This window comes from Schistocerca gregaria, chromosome X (genome assembly GCF_023897955.1).
Source record: "Schistocerca gregaria isolate iqSchGreg1 chromosome X, iqSchGreg1.2, whole genome shotgun sequence".
Taxonomy (NCBI): domain Eukaryota; kingdom Metazoa; phylum Arthropoda; class Insecta; order Orthoptera; family Acrididae; genus Schistocerca; species Schistocerca gregaria.
The window spans coordinates 654,210,879-654,234,192 of record NC_064931.1 but is presented as its reverse complement, the minus strand read 5'-3'; the positions used below and the strand labels follow the sequence as shown (position 1 = coordinate 654,234,192).

General features: G+C 39.0%; 1 protein-coding gene across 4 annotated transcripts in view; it reads right to left on the bottom strand.

Annotated features, from left to right (window-relative positions):
- The window catches only part of LOC126297687 (uncharacterized), a 268,259-nt gene extending 245,263 nt beyond the window's left edge, over positions 1-22,996 (bottom strand). The window contains exons 1-2 of one of the 4 annotated variants that reach the window (XM_049988800.1): positions 22,675-22,996; positions 21,262-21,322 (exon numbers count right to left, since the gene is read on the bottom strand). The gene's annotated coding sequence lies outside the window, so the exon portion shown is untranslated. Of the gene's footprint in view, positions 1-17,811; positions 17,836-21,261; positions 21,323-21,410; positions 22,585-22,674 lie in introns of those variants that run through there. The other 3 variants (XM_049988801.1, XM_049988799.1, XM_049988803.1) reach the window with 3 other exon arrangements.
- Positions 22,997-23,314: the final 318 nt, after the last annotated feature.

The window sequence follows — 23,314 nt, the reverse complement described above, 5'->3', positions numbered from 1 at the left end:
ACGCCCTAATCACCCTTATATTTTTCTCGTGGTCCCTACGTCAGACATGATGGTGGAAAAGCCTTCTTTAAACAAAGGTCTTTTAAATTTATTCAACAGAGTCTCACGAGAACTACGAGGCTTTTTTTTTTAAGGTAAGTGCCGTTTTGAAATTAAAAAATGACATGCTAAGATATCTCAATTATTTTATTTTTACGTGAAAGCCTGTGCCTTAATCTACTTTTCTACACAATTTCCGTCAATATTGAGGCACTTGTCATAATGTTGTACCAGTTTTTGAATACCGTACTCATAGAAGTCTGCCGCCTGACTTGTTAATCACTGTATCACCACTGTTTTGACTTCGTTATCGTCTTGAAGACGCTGACCGCCTAGGTGTTTCTTCAAGATGGAACGTGGGTGGCCTACGTCATCCCAGAATCAAGGCAGCAGTTCATGGAATGGCGGCATTCAGATTGACCCAGAAAAGTGAAGTTTAAGCAAACAATTTCTGCCTCGAAAATCATGTGACAGTTTTTTGGGACAGAAAAGGAGTATTTCTTGTGGAATTTCTGCCTCGTAATGAGACAATCAATGCAGCAGCTTACAGCACGACATTGCACAATCTGCGCCGTTCAATTCAGAACAAAAGACGTGGCAAGTTGAGCAAGGGCATCGTTTTGCTGCAAGATAATGCCCGTCCGCATGTGGCGAATCAGACCAAAGATCTCATCACATCTTTCCGATGGGAAACTCTAGATCTTCCTCCGTACAGCCCCGATCTTGCGCCCTGTGACTACCACCTGTTCCTGCACTTAGCCGGCCGCGGTGACCGAGCGGTTCTAGGCGGTTCAGTCCGGAACCGCGCAACTGTTACGGTCGCAGGTTCGAATCCTGCCTCGGGAATGGATGTGTGTGATGTCCTTAGGTTAGTTAGGTTTCAGTAGTTTTAAGTTCTAGGGGACTCATGACCTCAGATTTTAAGTCCCATAGTGCTCAGAGCCATTTTGTTCCTGCACTTGAAGAAACACCTGGGCGGTCAGCCTCTTCAAGACGATGACGAAGTCAAAACAGTGGTGATGCAGTTTTTAACAAGTCAGGCGGCAGACTTCTATGAGGAGGGTATTCAAAAAACTGGAACAACGTTATGACAAATGCCTCAATATTGACGGAAATTATGTAGAAAAGTAGATTAAGGTACAGGCTTTCATGTAAAAATAAAATTATTGAGATATCTTAGCACGTCTTTTTTTTTTAATTTTAAAACGGTACTTACTTAAAAAACACGCCTCGTATGTCGTTTTTCTTCCAAGAATTCACACTAACGTCCTACCTATATAATAGCAGCGTGTCTTTGAATTTATTCAACGGCTCCCGTCGAGAATGTGGTCTGTCGTAAAGTGAAACGTTCAACACGCACGAGGAGCAATCTCACAACAATATGAACATGACAACTCTGCAACACTACAAAAATAGTGAGTGAGTGCGCGTCACGTGTGTTTTAAAGAGAGAAGGCGAGGGAGGGAGGCGTGGGCCGGAGAAAACCACAAGAGTCGTAAACCCTGCGCAGGTTCACGAATGAGACGTCATCCGCGTGGCAGTGCTGCCAAGCCGTCAGAGCTGCTACAGGTGTCCCATTGCCTACCTCAGAGGTCGCCGTCTGCTGTTCCGTGCTCTACACACACACACACACACACACACACACACACACACACACACACATCCGCGCTCGTAGGATGGCACATACCTCACACATATCCAAAGGCCCGTTCTCATTGCAATGCCACCTATTTGGTAAAAACTGATCCTTTCCGATGAATCAGACATCAATCTGAATACAGTGATGGAAGATTCGTTGTGATACTCATATTGTTAACGCCATCTCTCAGGAATAGAAACCAGCATCTTACTAGCAGAAATCTCGACATGAAGGCCTGAGATTTCCCGAGTGAATAAAGATACGGCTGTGGCTCCGTATTGTGGGTGCTCTTAACAGTGAGAGTTTTACATCAGTGAAGTTGTAGAATCCGCCTTTCAGCGCAATTGTATAACAGTGTTCCAACAGGGAAAGGTCCATCAGTGTTGCGAGGAATCTGCAAGATTACTTCGAATTGTAAAGGTTGCTTTCCATCCTAGCCTGTTTATTCTCTTGAAATCTTTTAGGTGAAGTATGTGATTTTTCTAATATGATCCTGTGGCGTTCCACACGTTAATTTCCGAACGTTAGTTATTATTCTGGCGGGTCCCCTCCGTTCTGACTACACTGCTGTTTTGCGCAACTGCTTGCTTTTGCTTGTGCCTTTGTCCCACAGATTTGCAAGGTCCACATCGTTAGGGTCGTATTTGGCAAGGTTAATGTTAAGGGATGGCCGGATGCCCTTCCTGTCGCCGCCCTGTACCCCCTGGGATGGAATTAGTGTATCCCAGCTGCCTGCATCTAGTTTAATACATGGGATAGTGCGAACGTGTTCAGAGGTCTGCGAGTCGTGTAACTGAGGTGGGGCGTGGGGACCAACCCGGTATTCACCTTGTGGGATGTCGAAAACCGCCTAAAAACCACATCCAGGCTGGTCGGCACACCGGCTTTCGTCGGTAATCCGCCAGGCGGATTCGATCTGGGACCAGCGCGCCTGCCCGAGTATAGGAAGCAGCGCATTAGCCCTCTGTAATAAAAAAACTGGGTTAGTGTATCAGCGACGAACTGAAACGGATGTCTTGCGACATCCGCCCCCAGCAGATGCAACGAACTAAAACGAAGAAAAATGAGATTAAAAAATAAAAAGATCGCTAGAGCGTCTACCATGTAAGCAGGAGATCCCGGGTTCGAGTCCCGGTCGGGGCATACATTTTCACCTGTTCCAGATGATTTATATCAACGCCCGTTAGCAGCTGAATGTATTAATACAATTCTAATTTCGTTAGCTGCTCGGCTGGTGTACCCCATTCCTTACGTCCCTACCCCATTCCGAACTCAAAGAGTGATTGATTTCGCTGACTGAGTGTGTTTTTTTACAACCACCTTCCGCAGTGGTTTTGGTCTCGTTGCTGCTCGCGGTTCCGCTTCACAAGCACCTCACCAATAGTCGACTTGGACATCTTTAGAAGAGTTGAAACGTACCTAATGGATTTGTTGCTCAGGCGACATACGACTGTTCCACGTCCGCAGACTGAGAGCTCTCCTGGCCGAACCATTCTGCTGTATTTCTTCTCTACTGACAACACAATACTCCCCGCGTCCTTTAACACGGGCGGGTCCACATCTTGAGACATCTAGGGGTCTATTCTGCATTACATAGTGGTGTCCGGATACTTTTGATTTGATAGTGTAGCTGTGGTGTAAGGTGACACTAGTCTGTTTTTGCATGCTGCAGGCATCTGCCGCCCTCCGTTCACAGCCGACATACACGACAAACGCATCATTCGCATCGTCTCGGTATGAGGGAGAACAGACATCCTTCGCCCTTCGTGGTAAATACTAAAGTAACAGTTGCCGGAAAATTTATTTTGCTCCTTCAGAATCTGGTTCTTTTCCTTTCTTTCAGTAGAACAAAAAATGGTTCAACTGGCTCTGAGCACTATGGGACTTAACTGCAGAGGTCATCAGTCACCTAGAACATAGAACTAATTAATCCTAACTAGTCTAAGGACATCACACACATCCGTGCCCGAGGCAGGATTTTAACCTGCGACCGTAGCGGTCGTTCGGCTCCAGACTGTAGCGCCTAGAACCGCACCGCCACTCCGGCCGGCTTCATTGGTACAAATTTCCAGTTCTTCCTAAACAGCGCCACTTCTGGTCGATATGCAGAATCCCCATCTACATCTGCATCCATACTCCGCAAACCACCTGACGGTGTGTGGCGGAGGGTACCCTGAGTACCTCTATCGGTTCTCTCTTCTATTCCAGTCTCGTATTGTTCGTGGAAAAAACGTCGGAAGCAAAGTTGTAGAATGCAGCCCTAGTATCACTTCAAAAGGAATTGTTAATACATTAAACATCCTTCATACAATCCCGATCTATCCGCATGTGCTTTCCGTATTTTTGGAGACCTCAAGGAAGGCATTCGAGGCCGTCCATTAGCTTCACACGAAGAGGTTCAGGCCGGAGTACAATCATAGTTACATAGGCAACCGCAAATATTTTTCCAAGAGGGCGTTGACCGTCGTGTCTCACAGTGGGATAAATGTAGACGCTATTGACAGTTACAACAATTTCTTTTTAAATAATAAACAGTTTACTTACTATTTTTCCACCTGTCTCGTTTTCATACGACCGCTCCTTATAATTCTGTGACCCCATATGTACAAACTTTTTTATACTTTATTGTTTTTAATAACAAGTTTTCTTAATCGATAAATTTGTATACAGATTCGTAACGTCTTACCATTATTGTGCCCTGAGATATTTCAAAGTATTTAATTTGGTCGACAAGGTCATAGCTGACCCAAATACAAAATGTTGCAGGTAAAGTATGAACGGCTTTCAAATCTTTTCTCTCTGTTTCTTGAATATGTAACGGTGAAATCTATTATATACAACAGAATGAATACTCTTTCCCCCTGAGTGCCGTTTATCTCGTGATTTCGGGATAGGATTAAGGACTTGTAACTGCTTCTCTACGTTTGAAAATAGGAATACAGTCATCGATTTTCTTTATTGAAACTTCCTGGTAGATCACAGTTTTAATCTGCTGTAAATTTCAAGACAACGTATATGCAAGTGTATGTCATGTGGAATAAAAGTTGTCTTTTCTGGCCGCCACGCATCCTGCTGTCATCAATCGCCAGACAACGTAGACTGCAGGGGCGTTACCGCTTAAGTGTATTTAAGTATCATGCTATGAATAAAGTTATGTAAACTAACTGGACTGTGTTAGAGTGTTAATCACTTGCTCGCCCTAAGAACCTCACAGCCTGCCGCCCCCCATCCTGAACCACAAACCTTTATGAATATTTACTTTCCAGTTCGCAATTTAGTCCGCCGCGAACGTAAATCCATATGTCGGAAATTGCAACAAAAAAAGTAATAGTTACACTTATTCATTTACGTGGAAGATTCATTCTGTAACAATCCTCTAAGCCATTTCTCCACAATATCTTTTCTTTCAGTTAACTAGTCCAGTAAGGTATACATGACAGATTCTCAAAAGTTCGTAATGTAGGATAGAGGCACTGCTGACGAATGTGAAGCCGAGCGGGCGCCTAGATAGCTCACTGCCCGTGAAAGCCAAGGTTAGGTTCGTGTCTTTGTCAGGCACACACTTTTCGTCTGGCAGGGAGCTTCAAAACAACGCACAATCCTCTACAGAGTGAAAGATCCCATTTATTCCTTTTTTTCTTTCTGTCTGAAACATTGCTCTCGGTTTGTTACCAACCTCCTTTTACATGGTTTTCTACGAAACTTCTGCTTTTATCCCCACAATTTTTGTCGTCTATCAAAACAGCTTTTCTATCATCGGCGTTAACGACAATAGCTTGCTCATTCTGAGTTAACTATTTCCTTTTTAAAGGGGATGTACCAGTGAAATTTCAACCAGATCGCAAAAAAATCGCAGGGGACTGAAAATTTGTTTCTTAACATATTTTGGCATGCTGAATTCAGTGGGTAAATACAATTTGCCAAATACTATCTGATTTTTGAGAAAATCAATATCTTTCCAAACCCATACGCGAAGTAGTTGTTATCACATAATGTAGCCAAAAAATGCTTCGAGCCAAAAAATTATAAAATTGGCGGAGGACTAGCATTTTTTCGTTTCGGCCATTTTGATCTTTTTCGAAGAAATTGATGTCTAGTGACCTTTATAACACTATATAAATATGAAAAGTGTAAATACATTATAAAAATTATGCATTTCTAATATGTGACAAGAAATTTGCGTAATATAAAATTAGTACATTATGCGATGTTTGGTCCAGTATGGAGGAAAAATAAATAACACGACTAGATACTTGTGAAAATCGTATTCTATATTTTCAGTTCACGTATTACATCACACACTCCCATCTGCGCTGCGTCCGCACGGATGGGTCGTTGGCAGCGGGTACAGCTGGTCACGTGGAATAAAAGTTGCGTTTTCTGGCCGCCACGCATCGTGCTGTCATCAATCGCCGGGGTTCCGCGTCGCGTTGGACAAAGTAGAGTGCAGGGGCGTTACCGCTAAAGTGTATGTAAGTATCATGGTATGAACAAAGTTTTGGAAACTAACTGGACTGTGTTACAGTGTTAATCAGTTGCTCGCCCTAACAACTTCACACCTCGCCACTCCCCATCCTGGAGCAAAAACCTTTATGAATATTTACTTTCCGGTTAGCAATTTAGTCCGTCGCGAGCGTAAATCCATATGTAGGAAATGGAGAAAAAAAAAGGAAAAAAAAAACATGTAATAGTTACACTTAATTTATTTACGTTGCACATATAGATTAGACATATATACATACACGATTACGGATGTTCGCACAAATTATGCAAAAATTATCACACATATTCGTATAAAATTAATGTTTAAATTGAATTTCTGCACCCTATGTACCTGTCTACAGATAGAAAACTTCAACTTTTTGAAAAAATCGAAATGGTCACAATAAAAAAAATTTCTACTCCTCCGTCAACATCTTTGGCTGAAACTTCTTTTGTGAATACATCCTGTGACAACCAACAACTCCACGTATGGGTTTAAAGAAATACTGACTCTTTTCAGAACTCAAAAATCAAAAAGTATGAAAAAAAATTGTTTAGAAAACTGGACTTATCCACTGAATTCAGCATCCCAAGTCATATTATGGAAACAATTTTCAGACCCAGCGTTTTTTTTTTTTTTTTTTTCAGTCGGGTTGTAATTTCACTGGTACCTCCCCTTAAACTTAACATGCACTATTGTCTACATTTGGAGACACATTTTCCATATTAAAAAATCTACTTCACTTTTCTGCCAGCTCCAAAAGATTAGCGGTGTCACATGCCCTTTGATTTAAGAAAGTGTTCCCTTCTTTTGCCTTCTGTGAAACACAGCACTTAAATTACAGACCAACCCCTTATTCAATAACAAATCCTCTTTTGCTAAATTAGTTGACAAATATGCAAGTCTTTCACAAATTCACGCTTTTTTTTACTGCAAAAAGGATCCTTCTGGCGAAAATGAGACTTCAAATCCTCTCAATTTTGTCTTTTGTATTAACAATGGTATTTTTGTTGTTTAATAATTTTCTGTCGAATAAGATTCTTAACATATTAAAAACTGCAAGGGAGATGCCACGGTGCTTGCACGAATATGACAATGGACTACTACTTTAAGATATTTACACTTATATAACGCTTTAATTTTCATGTATCCTACAATCTGTTCACTTATTCATTTACTGTCGCGTGCAATACTCTTAATTTTCAGTTTAGCGTACACTGGGGTAACACTGTTGTGAACATGAGTTCTCGTTCGTAATTTTGAACTTAAACAATATAAAGGTCTAGAAGGTGTTTTCTTTCATTATACCAAGAAGCATCTTCGATTGTAACATGCATTGTATTTCCAAATACATCGCTACGGTATGTCACGACGTATCAAGTGTATCTCTTTTGATATACTTTCATGTAGTAAATTTGTACTGTTTTCTTAGTATTTACTGCTTTATTTTACAAACACTGTTTGCTTGACAGCTTCAAAATGGTTCAAATGGCTCTAAGCACTATGGGACTTAATATTTGAGGTCATCAGTCCCCTAGACTTAGAACTACTTAAACCTGACTAACCTAAGGGCACCACACATATCCATATCTTTTGATAAGTTTTTTATGAGTTTATTAAACCTATTTGGCAGTTGCCGCCGCTCTAAAAACTGTTATTATACGCAGAGTTGGTGGCAGCACAAGAAAGTCGTTCCGAAATACAGCAAAACAAAAAGGAAAGCTACGCTTTGTGCAAAGACTGACAGCTGAAAAATATATGCAATTCATGCAAACAGCCACACCACAGATAACGCTTGAATACGACGTTGGGGATAACTCACTAGTCAGTTATAAGGTGCAAATAACTACACCAATATAGAATTAGCGAATAAACTGTCTAACTGGCGGTGACTTTTATTCGCAACAGCAAGTCACCTACTAAACATTGTGCTGAAGGACTGATAATATTGTCTTAGTAAGGATGGAATGATAGCGTGGAACATCGTACCGACACAGCACTAGCTCAGAGGGTGGAGGGTGCACAATAAGCGGTAGTCTTATCGAACGAATCGTCCTGGTATCCGTCTTACAGCATTTACGGAAACGTGGAAGGAAAAGGAGGCAAGTCAAGAGAACTGTACTGCAATGTGGACATCTGTTCTACCAAACACGATTCTTATCTGAAGCATAGCTCGGTTTCTGTCTTGGATTCCTATCAGTGTTAATAACAGAACTGGTGAAGGTTCAAATAAAAGCTGCACAATTCTTTATTGGTTTGTCATCATTTGGAAAATATCACCACATTAGGCAATGTGGCATGTTAACCCTGGCACCGAAAACAGCTCGTTAACCAGAATTAGAAACAGTTGCGCAGCAAAAGGTGTCAAAACAACGACGAACTGACGAAATCTTCCTTGCCTGTTATGCAAAAACCGACAGTTTGACAAAACACCATACCGCGAACTTACACTATGTGATCAAAAGCATCCGGACACTCCCAACACTACGCGACATTTGCGCACTCCTGCACTGTTTCCGATGTGATAGTGAAGTGGAAACGTGGAGGGACACGTACACCACAAAAGCCCACTGGCCGAACTCGTCCGTTGAAGAGGGGCGAAATGTGTAATAGGCAGACATCCATCCAGACCATCACACAAGAATCCCAAACTGCATCAGGATCCACTGTGTGTGGAGGTGAGAAAACTTGGATTTCATGGTCGAGCGGCTGATCATAAGACACACATCACGCCGCTAAATGCCAAAAGACGCCTCGCTTGGTGTAATGAGCGTAAAAAATGGAAGATTGAACAGTGCTAAAACGTTTGTGGTGTTACGAATCACGGTACACACTTTGACGATCCGATGGCAGGATGCGAGTATGGCAAATACCCGGTGGATGTCATCTGCCAGCGTGTAGTGCCAACAGTAAATTTCGGAGGCGGTTGAGTTATGGTGTGGTCGTGTTTTTCATGCATGGAATATTTTTGTTGCGCCTTCGCAGTTGCTAAACTTGATTATTCCAACGATCGTATAAAGAATTTCAACAACGTTAAAGCGTGGAGTTCATTGTTGACAGCCGTCTGAATTTGTCTGTGTGTTGACTGCATTGAAAACGGAGAAAGCCCAGTTTCGTGCTTTTATTAAACATTTTCAGCTAAACTGTTAAACTTCCGCACAAATCGAAACAGAATTGGACGAAGTTCACGCGGACTATGCACCATCGTTGAAGACCATTTCCTTTTGGATTAATAAATTTAAAAGTGGTCGGACAAGCACCGAAGGCAAAGCGCGCTCTGGTTGTTCAACTGAGCCCACCACAAAGGAAACCATTGACAAAATCCATGATATGTTAACGAAATACCGCCGAATAAAAAATCCGAGAGATTACTGACACTGTATGCATCTAAGCTGAGCGACTGTTTAATATCCTGCATGAAGAATTAGCTATGAACAAGTCGACCAAACGCCCATCCGGCACAATATTTCAGCACAACGTCTCGCGATATTTAATTGCGATCGGCAAGACTTTTTGTGTCGATTTGTGACCGCTTATGAAATCAGTATCCATCATTACACCGCAGAGTCAAAACGACATTCAAAACAATGGACAAAAGCTGGTGAAAGTACACCGAAGAAGGGAAAGACCATTTTGTCAGCTGATGAGGTGGTGGCCACTGTTTTTTTTGGGATTCCCGAAGAGTAATCTTCAGAGATAACTTGGAAGAAGGCTGAAACGTAACTGGATACTATTATGCTTCATTGTTGGACTGTATGAAGCATGCGTTCGCTGAAAAAAAGAAAAAGAAACCAAAGTTTGCACGCAAAAAAAGGGCATCATTCCACACATCATCGATAACAATGGGGAAAGCGCTTGAACTGGGCTTTGAATTGGTTCCTCATCCACCTTATTAACCAGACTATGTCCCAAGTGACTTCTTCCTGTCTCCCCCCCCCCCCCCCCCCCACCACCTGAAAACTTTGGATTCCCGGAAAGAAATTTCATCAAATGAGGAAGTGATGGTTGCAGTCAACGAGTACTTTGCAGAATTTGACATAATCTATTTTTCCGATGCGATGAAAACTTCGCTGGAGCCAGTGTATAACCCTCAAATGAGACTATGTAGAGAAATAAGGCGAGTTGTTTGCGAAACTAATTCCTTTTTCCCGCTCTTTGCCGGGCTTATCAAATCACCCACTTACTAAATAAGTAAGCCAAATTCCCTATTTTCTTACCTGATACGCAATTATTGAATGCCCAGTGGATGAAGTACAGGTAACACTAGCATCAGTCATGACAGGTGGAGAATCCTGAGAAAAGACGTGACCTTCTGGTAACACCGAACTGTGTGACAACCACCAACTAAATCTCTTAAGAGATCTCGTAGATCATATACATTACGACGGCGTGTGCAGCAACCCACCCATACTCAGATAATACTTCAAAATTATCCAGTGGCATCTGTCCTGTACAGAGAGTGCGGGAATTTATCTTAATTCAACGCAGCAAGGTATTTTCTGGATTTTGATTTCCCTTATGCTGTATTGCCCCGTACGAAGCAATTCTGGCGAACTCTATGTAGGCCTACTTACCGGCTTCTTTACAGACCCGTCATATTGTAAGAACGGGATACTTTCCCCCACATTTGTGTGCTCTTTTGCGTGTTCCACTTCAATGAACTTACGAGGGATGTTTCTCGACAAGCGCAGTCGTAAAACGCGGTACTCTTGTTTTGCTTTCTTTCTAAGTATGAACCACACTGCAAATATCAAGAAATTAAATTAACTTTTAGATTACACATTGATTTGCCTCCTCTAGGAGGATCCCGACAGCCGAACACGTGCTTTGTTATTTGTGAGGTGGTGGTTCTTAACTTTGACGTTCGACAGATGAGACAAGCTTTTGCAAATGTGACCATGGAAAAATTCCATATTTCACTTGTGTATAATATTTCAAATTCAAGAAATACTTTGGTATGTGGCTGAAGCTGTACTGGTCATTCCGAATACCAGTACCGCGTTTTACGACTGCGTTTATTCTTCACCTAAAAATAACTAATCACGAAAATAGTCTTTCCACAAATTGAAAGTTTACTAGACCCGCCATTGGTCGTGACCACAGACTAGAAAATACGCCGTAAAATCGTGAAACGTTACGATGTCTTAACAGTAGTCATCTGTTGCTCCTTACGGAAATACACTGATTACGATTGGGATGAGGCGGGATACGTTTATGTCTATAATTGTTGGAAGAGGAATATAAAATTTTTCGGAGGTCACAGCCAAGTCAAAATGTTGCAACATCGTGCTACACCTATAGCTAAAGCCTAAACCTCCAAAACTTTTCATGATCAAACTTCTGCCAGTCTGTTGTCTTCGCTCACACAAATATGACTGAATAGGTTGTATAGTTTAAAATTAAATCGTACTTTAAGTAGTCTGTCTCCTCTTGGCTCTGTGCTAGGGTTTTGAAATTTCACTGCTGCAAGTATGGGATTCTACTTCATCTTATAATATGAAACTGAGAACAAAAATAGCACACACAGCTAATCCATGTGTACTCTAAAATTGCAGCACTGTATATAAACCTGAGATGAGTTGGTGTGAAAAATATTACCCACCCACCAGAAAAGTCTGTCAAGTTGCTCACTGACCAGTGTTTCTGATAAAACATCGAGGAGGTTCACATTGCTTTCTCCCTTCACTCATCTCGTTATTAACACAATGTATCATTAAATGTGTGTTACAGCTATCAAGTGCAACCTAATCAAACTTTCACAACCATGATCATTGTTGACTAACAATTCCTGTTGCATCATCAGAATAAAAATAATGCACACAAATATTCCACATGCACTCTAGCTAAAATTACAGCACTGTGTATAAACCTGAGACGAGTTGTCGCAAAAAGCATTTAATAATTAGTTCGATTGCTGATAGACTTTGGACATAGTATGCCACATTTTGTACACTTTCATGCTACATTGTCTACATACTGTGTGTATTCTCAAAAAGAATGAGTTCCGCCCTATCGGTAGTCCCTTAAAAGATAAAAAAATTTCGGGATAATTTTGAAATAGCAAAAGTGGAATTATTATTTAAATTAATCTTACTCTGGTAGAGAAATGAAGAGAAAAAAGAAAGACTTCATACACGATTCACTCGTGGAAGGTTTAGAGTTGGAGGGAATTCATAACTGCTAACCCATGATTGGTACATGAACCACTATGTGCAGACAATCTGGCTACAGCAAAATATATCAAAACAGTTGATACTTCTTCATTAGAATACAAAGAAATAATGTTGTATCTATGCAACGTAGGTGATATTTCAGTGCCACAATCAACAGATTTATTTAGTTTATAAGTTTACCATAAAAGGTTACAACACAATTCCAAGTTTGCATCAATTTTTTGTAAGCTGAAGTGGCTGTCAGTTGTTAGCTTTGCATAAAAAGAATGAAATTACTTTGTATTCATATGTCAAGCCTACTCTATTCTTTATAGCTGCAAAATTATTTAAAAGCACACATTCAGTTTCATATCTATAACTCTTCACTAACTTCTCACCTACTTGCCTTTCACAAAGCCAGTTAAAGCACCAACAGAATGGTTAAAAAAATAAAACTTTCATAAATGCAAAAGTAAATGTATCCCTGAGAAGAAGAATTAGAATATTTCTTTTATTTTTACTGAACCACACTCAAAATTCACCAATTACAAGTAACTGATAACACTAATAAAACAGTTTCAAAATTCCTTCTGTAGGGAGCATCAGTGTACCGCTCTGGGAAAAAAAAAAAAAGACATATCCATCTAATGTTGTTGCATTGATTGCTAAACCACATGACAGGCTTATATCTTTTAATGGATTTTTGTCACATTGTCTTGGCCAATATACTCAGACTTGACATCTCTATACATGTGCTAGTATGAGGACAAAACTGGCAATTTCATCAGAATTCATAAGTTACTAAAACTAGTTGGCAGGAAAATCGAGCAAGAATAGAAACAGATAGCAGTCGTCTGTGTTGGAGCAAAGTTCGGTGTGTGTAAGAAATGGGACAAGATCGGCTGTGACTTTTTTTCTCAGTGATGATGGCAGTTGCTTCAAGACAAATTTGGGAAATGACAGAAAAAGAAACTCAATGGCCACATCCTGAATATGAGCATAGTGTCATAACTACTGCACAACATCACTTAAGTTTATTATTTTATCCTTTCACAAATACATAAATCTACAGTGCAGGGTAAAAGACTTTGTCACCAAATTTACAGATATAGCTGCATTACTACCAAAAACGAGATATTTCAAAACACCACCAGCTGCAGAAAGAACTAGATGTTAGCACACCAAATGAAAAATATGTGCAATCTGTTACTGAGGTATTACCTAACTGATTGTTTAAATCTGAGTTTACAGTTGATTAGTACCAACTCCTGAAGAACACATGTGCCAATAGGTGAATGATCGTACATCACACATTTTAACCAATAATGTGTCACACCACACGTAACTGTTGTGTTACGTAAAAGATTCGGACTCCAGTTAATATAGGTTGGTGCCTTCCACCATTGGAATACTAGCCCTAGAGTACATGGGAAAAGGGGTATGCCTTTCACCTGAGGAACTTTCCAAGCAGAACAACCAAAGTTGAATAGAGCTGCTACCACAAAGTTGTCAATCTCCAAGCACCATTAATCAGAAGTGTAAATAGCTCATGGCCATGTCTGGCACACATTTTGAAAATAATCTAGACAAAACAGCAGGAATTATACAACAAGCTGCAATGGGCTACCACCACTATAACACTAGCCTTCTGACATTCACTTGAGGATGAAAATCAACTCAATGTATTTCAGTCTGATATGATAAGCACTATGTTGCTTTTGCATGTTTTTATATCCATCCATTCACCCCACATTATGTTGTCATCACCTTAGTCTTCTCTCCTCTTTGGATCCAGTAAGGAATTTTCATACTACATCTACCATCCCAATGCCAGTATTTTGAAACAATAACCCTCATTAAATGTTTGTGTCTCACTCATGCAAGTCAAAACTGGAATACACACTGACTGTAAGCATTCCTTTATAGACACTGGAAGCTTACTTCTGAAAACTGTTTAGTTTACCAAAGCACTCCAGACCAATATTACTAATTTGTTTCAGTGTCCTTTTATCCCGGCATACTCATTGTATTAGGAATTGTGCTTTCAACAGTAACACTACCTCAAAGAAGTTCACCAGTCACAAATGCTCTTTAAAATGAAAGCAACACTGTATGTCAAACTAATGCACATAATGCACAAAAATCTTTAAGTCTCACTGCAGCAACACTGCGTAATTAATTTTTTCCATGATCTGCCATCTGTCCGATGTTCTGTCAACTAGATCAGTATGACATACCTCCTAACAATTTGCTCAATAATAACAATTAAAATGCACACAAGAGAGACAGCTTACATTACACTCGTTCATCCTCTGTTAGAATATTGCTGCGCGGTGTGGGATCCTTACCAGGTGGGATTGACGGAGGACATCGAAAGGGTGCAAAAAAGGGCAGCTCGTTTTGTATTATCACGTAATAGGGGAGAGAGTGTGGCAGATATGATACGCGAATTGGGATGGAAGTCATTACAGCAAAGACGTTTTTCGTCGCGGCGAGATCTTTTTACGAAATTTCAGTCACCAACTTTCTCTCCCGAATGCGAAAATATTTTGTTGAGCCCAACCTACATAGATAGGAATGATCATCAAAATAAAATAAGAGAAATCAGAGTTTGAACAGAAAGGTTTAGGTGTTCATTTTTCCCGCGCTCTGTTAGGGAGTGGAATAGTAGAGAGATAGTATGATTGTGGTTCGATGAACCCTCTGCCAAGCACTTAAATGTGAATTGCAGAGTAGTTATGTAGATGTAGATGAACCAATAAATGGTAAAGGAATAAGGTTTCTCCTTCAATTGCATTTGACAGGTGAAACTGAGTGTAACCAGATGGTATTGTTCTTACACTCCTTAAGGTAACACAATCACAGGAAATGCCAGTGGCAGTTCTTATGTTCCTTTTTACAAAGCTCTGTAAGTCTGACTTATGTGAATTAGCATTAATACCAGTACCCATACCTTGCATGAAAGGACAACACAGCAGATAAACATCCTCACTGTACTTTCAGAATTACAAAGGAAAGAACCAAAACAGTCAGACATCTGATGTCGTGACAGTTAAATTTTGAAGCATTGCTGGAGTATAATCATCAATCTATTTTAACAGGGTATTTCATTTCTCCTACAATCCAATCTCTTCAATGATGGAAACTCATATCTCCTTAAGCAAAAACAAGCAAGAGACTGCTTGAGTCGACAGTGCAGAATCACCACCACATACTGCTAGACATTAATCTTTAGGATCTGTGAAATGTAAAATCTCACTTATTATACCACAGAGTCTCTCAGTGCCACTCAGACTTTTCACCTCACACTATTTTCTGATTACAACAACTTTGCAATTGATGTTTTTGCAAGTTGCCTGGTAACAGACAGATGCTCCAAGTGTTCACTGTGTTGCTTATTCTGCAGCTACATATAAGCCTAATGAGACAGTTTACATAGGTAGGGTGGGTGAGGGGTTGGGTGGCTGACATACACTGATTATGTGAGCATAAGGCACAGTGTGTACTACCCAGCATCATCCCCCCCTCCCCCTGTCCTTCAACCTATCAATCATAGTTATTTTATCAATAATTCTAAATATATGTTTGCATAAGTATGGCAGTTATGTATCCTGGTTCACTTTCACTTCAGATATGATGGCGAGTTTGAGAGAAACTTAAGATTTATCTTTGTGCCATAAATTCTCTGAAACCAACCTCTAAAACCACGAGGCACGCCACATTTTATTAATAAAAATCTAGGTTACGTTTGTTAACTCAGCACTGCATAATTCTTATGTCTATGTCAGATACACATCGAAAATTTCATGACAACAGTGCTAATAAAGGAAGACAATGTGTGAAGAGATGCAGCAACTGCTGGACAGTTAAAGCTGATTATTTTAGTAACAATTGTAATTTTAAAACAATTGCTTAAAGGTTTCAGCAGTTACCGGCCATCTTCATCTCTTCTCTGCTTTTTTTTTTTTTTTTACAGTGCAAAGCATGAATTTTGTCATGATGCAGGACATAGAGACAGCCATACATGGTGATGATAATGCATTACACTGTAACAAAGATGAGAAGACATGAAGACAAACAATAATGGCTGACACCAGTACTCACCTGTATTAAAATTGCAACTGCAACTTAAACAGTCGATTACAGAAATGTCGTTTCTTTGATGAAACTTGCTATAGATTCATTGTCAAACATACACAGGAACTAATCAAATTAAAATGATAACCATTAGAACTTACAAACCTTGTGTGTGCGTGTGGTGGGGAGAGGGTGGATGCAGGAAAAAAGAAATTATGGTAAATTTCCAAGACCATACACAACAAAAATTTGAATTTGCCCAGTGCTTGGTGTGGCCCACATCTTCCCACAAACAGATTTTACTAGGATTGTGGTCCATATCCCCATAAGAAATATGTTAATTTTGCAAGTGTTATTTCTTGTAAATTTTTTCTGCATGTCAGACAGCAAATTTGAAAAACAACACAAATGTAAATTATCAGCACCAAGAAAGAAACAAAAGCACTACTACTGTCTATCACTGAGTTTTTTGAATAATTTTCAGAGGATCACTCAGTGAAAAACTGCTACTTCTGGTGAGAACTACAGTTTTTGCCCTCATTGCCAATCATTCAGATTTTTAACTGCAGTTTCAGGATGACCAATAAATGGTTTTCAGTCACATACAAATATGTTGAAAACCGTCACAGAAGAGTCACATCCTATAACTACAACCAAGTTTCAAGAGCAGATTGCAACTTTAGTGCACAGGTTTTGCAATTCACTGTTTTGTTTCATTATCAACAATAAGTAGTGAAAAAGTTCACTTTTCGCATCAAATCCTAAATATGTTACTGGCCTCAACATTTTTTAAATAAAATTTGCCAGTTTAAAAAAACAGCCCCCCCAAAGAGGACCATCAGAGTAACAAACTGATATTTTTAGTCTGTCATGCAACAACTTCAGTCAGCCATTAACTTGCTGATACAACAGTTTCAGAGGTGGGAGATGACTGACTGACATCAAAAGTCATACAGCAGCACTATTAAAACAGAGCCTCCATAAAAAAAGCAATAAAATAAGAAACGTACAATACATTCCTCTTCTTAAAGAAACAAGTTACATGAAACAGAATTTTACACAATTATATCCTTTTTCTAATGTGACTGGTTATTTTGTACATACTGTTGTTTGCTCAAAAAGACTGGGTGAAATAAACTGAGTTCTGCAGTAATGCTCAAGATACTAATACCAAACAATTTGATAGTGGTGTTCAACAGAGCAAACCAACTTATTCCATTAAAAGCAGTAAAGTAATAATACACATTAAGCGAAAGAACCAAACTTTGAATTTAACACCTCAATGACATCACGAATGTACATTGGGACAGTGTACAAACGTGGAGGAAGAAATGTGTCACAGCTTCAATAAAAGAATCATACTGAAAGTCAACTGAATTATCTTGCAGGAATGTCAAAAAAGGGAAATTATTATAGCTTACCAAGAATTTGAATATCACTCTTCATGAACATGAGTCTTGGGTCTTAACCACAACCTAGGTACCAAATAAATAAAAGTAACCGTTACACATACATATTAATTTAATTTTCACCTTTTTAGACACTAATGTCTTGTGTCCAAATACTCAAATTAAATGCAATGTTCTGGACACACGAAAATGAAATGAAAATGTCTTTAAAGTAAGACAAGCCCCTCTAGGTTTTCCAGTCCAAGCAGTAAAAATTTCTGTCATATTTCCATTTCTACATATTAAAATCCCTACTTTATTTTTAATTTCATCATTAAACTGCAGGTTCTTTCCATATTACACAAGAAACTACACCACGAGATTTGGTTCGGAAACACTGCAACTTCCGGGTCAACGGAAGCATCCGGTTCAACCACCTGCTCTGACCCATGACATGATGGCGATGCGGTGTGTGACATCATTACGGCGCGGAGTTTATGATGTTTGACTTTTGAATTTTTGAGGTGTTGTGGTTTTGGTTTTCGTAGTTGTAGGGGTTGGTTTTTTCGTATCAATATTTGTGGTTGACCTATATAGGTTAAGGGAAATAACCGATTCAAATTTCGTAGTTTTATATGTAGATATTAGTGTTTTGGTACTGTCAGCTGGTCTTGATTCCAATTTCGTAGTTTTTGCTGTTGGCGTTGTTTTGGTATTGTCAGCTGCGGTTGGCCTCTTATTTATATGTATTTTCGTGTTTGTTGCCGTAATCACATCATAGGCGCCATTGTGGAGATGCTTAGAATAGCCATTTCCACCATATTGATGATGTCATGGGTCAAAGCAAACGAGTGGAATCGAACACTTCCGTGAATCCCAACTTCCTCCATGAGATTTGGTTGGGAAACACTGCAACTTCCTCCATACAGCCCAGATCTTTGGCAACCTGAAGATAGACATTCATGAAAGTTGGTTTCAGTCAGACGAGGAAGTGCAAGAGTGGGTGTGGTTGTAGATCCATCAGTAACTGACCGCATTCTATGAAACAGGAACTGATTGACATGTTTCCCAATGAGATGAATGTTTTTAACATGTGTGGGGATTAATTTTGAATGCATCCATTCCATGGTCTTGTATGACGGAAGTTTGGATTTCATTTGACTGCCCCCCCCCCCCCCCATATAATAATGCCAACTTCCATATAAAGTTTGTACTGGATTCCTTAACCACCATTATCATGGATAAAATAATATACAACATTCCTTCCTCTCCCCCGAGAGAGCCTCACAATGCAAAACACTCATTGCCTCAATGACAGTTGATCAAACAGTCATATTGGAAAATTCAAACACAAGAGGTACATAATGCCCATCTCCATCCCCCCCCCCCCAAAAAAAAAAAATGCATTCTTCATAATTTATGTTTGTAGACATACATAATACATAACAGGTACCAAAATATTTGCTGGATATCTGTCTATCATGTAGTACAACTTTTTTCTGAATTTTCCTTGCTGTTGTTGTATTTATAACAGAAGAGGAATTGTTAAAACTATATAATAAACTGCCCCAGGAGACAAAATATATTACTAAAATACAGCTATAATACTAAAATGGAAGCACTTTGCTAATGTTCTGGGAAATTATATTTATTTGGTCACAAAAAGCTTTTGGTTTCAAAAAGCTTCAGATGACCAAATAAATATAATTTTACAGAACATTAGGAAGTGTTTCCTTTTTAATATTATAATCATGTTCTGTGAAGCACCAACAGAAAATTAATTAATTTTATGCATCTATATATACAGGTGGTTATCACACACTTCAAAGTAATCCAGTGCACAATACTAATGTCTTGACATTCTCCTGAGCTCAACATCTCACTCATCATGGGAGGATGCTGACTCAGTTTTCCAGGCAGGTTGGAGGGAGGGCATGGAGATGTGCTTTAGGCATAGTAGCACTTTTATCAGCATGGGATCAATTTTGCCGACATATTGAAGAGTGTGCAATGGGTAGAGCAGCAAGTTCATGGTGCTAGGGTCATCAGTACAGTGTCTGTACTGTGTGCAGAAATAGTGTAAAGAGATGTGAAGAAACACTGCAAAACTATTTTTCATTTGTATGTCATACTGTGCAAGTTGTGTGAGGCAGTGCCTTGTTAAGAAACTGACCACATACTTGTGAAATGGAGTTTGGTCGTCCGGCCCTCCTGATTTTAGTTTTCTTACATCATTTCAGCTAAACGATACTATGGTTCCTTCACCAAGTCCATGGACGATCAGCTGTCCTATTCTTGTAAAATTTTGTTACATACTTTATGTACATATATTTGAACTATTTATTTTCATTGTATTATGATAATCCTGCAACATTGGGAATTAATCCTAGATCAACAAATAAAAATATGGTGCAAACATTGCCAAGGGATTATGCTACAGATCAGTCTGTAACTACGATCTTTATACTAAATTCACATTCACTGGCTTCACCAACTCTAAACTAAATTGTCACCCTCCAATATAACCTCAGGCTACATGACAAAATAGCCTGTTGTCACAACCAAATTTCAGAGAAAGGGGAAAGGCAGGTGTTTGTACCATGCACTAACCACATTCCATGACACACGAATATGGAATTTAACATTTATTTTACACCAGTCTTAAAAGTTATTATATTGATCATCCTTCCTCGTATGCAACACACAGTTGAAGGTTAGGCACATTTGAAATGGAATGGAATGAATACATTGCTCAAATAGTTACATCAGTAATTACGTATCACTTGAAATATATGGATCAAAATAGTTGTTTTGTGTCTTGGGAAAAGGATACAAATCTGTCATCTTTAAGCCATTAAAGAACACAAATCATCCTTTTTTTTAAACAAATCCTCATCAACTTAGTTTCTGTCAAGTATTCACCAACATCTCTGTGATACAAATGTTGCACAACTGCCCAGAATAAATTTAAGCATTCAATTCAAATACAAAATTATTACCACAAAAAATACACTTATACAATCAGTTCACACAGTGTTAGCTAAAATTCTGACAGCTGCTGGTTTGAAAGTACAGTATGGAATGAAGACTGAAACTGACTGCCTCTTGATAATATGTCTAGTCAGTTGTACAGTGCAATACCATCTCTCTTTCTCACAAAGAAAGAAAACTGTGATACTTCTCCTCATTTTTACAATACAGCTCCTTCTGACTAAGTATGTAAAAACTCCAATATATACATACACATAGTTATTTTTAAAACCACATCATCTCACTGATGTACACTGTTTATTTTCATGGTTACAGTATCTGTAGCAGCTGTATAAAAGCCTATTCATTCAATATACTTGTTCGCAATCCTATAGATGGGCTGAGAATGAATAAAATATCACTGAAGTACAATCTAGTAGCTGAATAACTGATGATTTTTAAAATTATTTTAAAAGTCCACATGTTCTGCAAAAATCGAAATAATTTACTCACTGTGTTACAGGGTTTCCATATGCAAATGCATATAAAGCTCTCAGAAAAGAGTGCATGGTTACTGCAAAACAAAAATTTAACGTTTCAAAACTGTTCTCAAAGTGGAAAGGAAAGTAAGTACAAGCATGTTTAAAGACGCATAGTGATACCTGTTAACAAAACCAATAACTTAAAACAATCATCTCCCATGTTCCCAACATTAAATTTAATAATATGAATACGCGACAAACTTGTGTCTTAGAAATCATATCGGCCGAAGAAAAACACTAAGGGCAGTATAGCGTACGAATCACGAGAATATAACATGGAACGATCTCATTAACAACTGCTCTTCACAGTCTTTACAAATATAATTTTCTGTAAGACGAAACTTCATCTTCAATAGAAACACCAATTAGCACTAAAAATTTGTGTTAATCACATGTAATGAAGAGAAGTCGCGCATTTGTAGCAAGTCTGCAAGCTTTGTAGCTTTCCTTTTGATTTCTGGACTGCGTAAATAATCTAAATATACTGCAGCCAGATTGATTAAAAATAAAATAAACTGTGTGACTGCCATATTACATCAATGTCTCATTGCTTGTACTGCTGCTCAAACATTTACTTAGCCGCCGCCGCCCCCTCCAAACGGTATACGACTAACTGGCGCCGAAAGGTCCTCTATAGTAAAAACGAAATCAAAAACTAATTTACAGATCTTGTCCTGCATAGAAGTGTCCTATGTTAAGACCAAAACAAACGTGTTTACTAACAGTTCTACTCCGCTACACAGAAGCAAAACATATCAATCTCACGAAAAAATATTTTGAGTTTTCCCTAGAAAAATCGCAGAACAAGCATAACAACCCAGATGTTCTCTAAAATAACCGAATGAAGGCGAATAATTATTCGGCCAATACTGTCACCACCCCTAAATGAAACTGTCTGCAAAGTATACTTCTGTATTGAAGGTACGCTATATTGCGATTCATTTCGGTGACAGTAATAATTCAACTAATGGATGTAAAGTACAAACACAATTGTGATGGATTATATAAATCAACGGCAAAATAGTAGTATTAAAAACATATTATCCGTAGTTTACGTTGACTACAAATATTGCGCTTACGCTGTCACTGAGAAGTTTAATTCCTAAAATTAATGAGTATCTTTTCCCCTATTATGTTTATTACATTCACATATAATTCGCGACACACAGAAGAGTGGTTCGAGCTGTCTCTGAACGAAAACGTGAGTAATCATAAACAAAAAATTGAATTTAAAAACAATCAGCGGGCAAAACCGTAACTAAAATCAAGCTAGCCACTGTCAATACTTATGACGCCAATGACAGCGTTTATCCAATAAAGGAATAGCATGCAAAACAAATGAATAAAACTATTGAGTATAGTTCGGAAAAAACAAATGTATTACCTGGCTGACACAAACGTCGTAGCTACATCAGAACACCGCGCTAAAACACAACACAGCGTAGAACCTTTCTCAACATGGCGACAAAGACTTTGAAATACCGCGAAAGCCAGACAAAGAAACCTTATCCAGTTGGGACTAATATAAACAAAGAATTCACTTGCGCTAGTATCAGTATAGAGTCTACAACAAATTATGTTTTTCTAGCTGAGTTAAATGGGCAGCGAAAATAAAAAATATATAATAAAATACAGAGCATCACTTCAAATTTGTATCCACAGATACAACACCGCTGCCAATCTGTAGCTACCCTCAAAACCGGTTTGAGAGTATAGTCTCTTCAGGTGGCCGGTGAGGCGGTGACCAGCGCGCGTTGCAGCGCGAAAACATACTTTATTGTAGAATAATTGCTGGTAAACTTGATCCAAAAGAATCTGAAGTATATCAGAAGCAATAAATTAATCACTTTAGTTAAAAATCGTTTTATACACAGTGATGGTCGTTAATACAGGCTGAGCATAAGCAAAATTCAGCAGATGAAACGCAGTAGCGCGCCTAAGACTACGAAGTATACTGGTAACCATTAAATTAAAAGTATGAGAAGTCTGTTAGCTGCACATTGTGTACAGTGCTCTATAGAAAA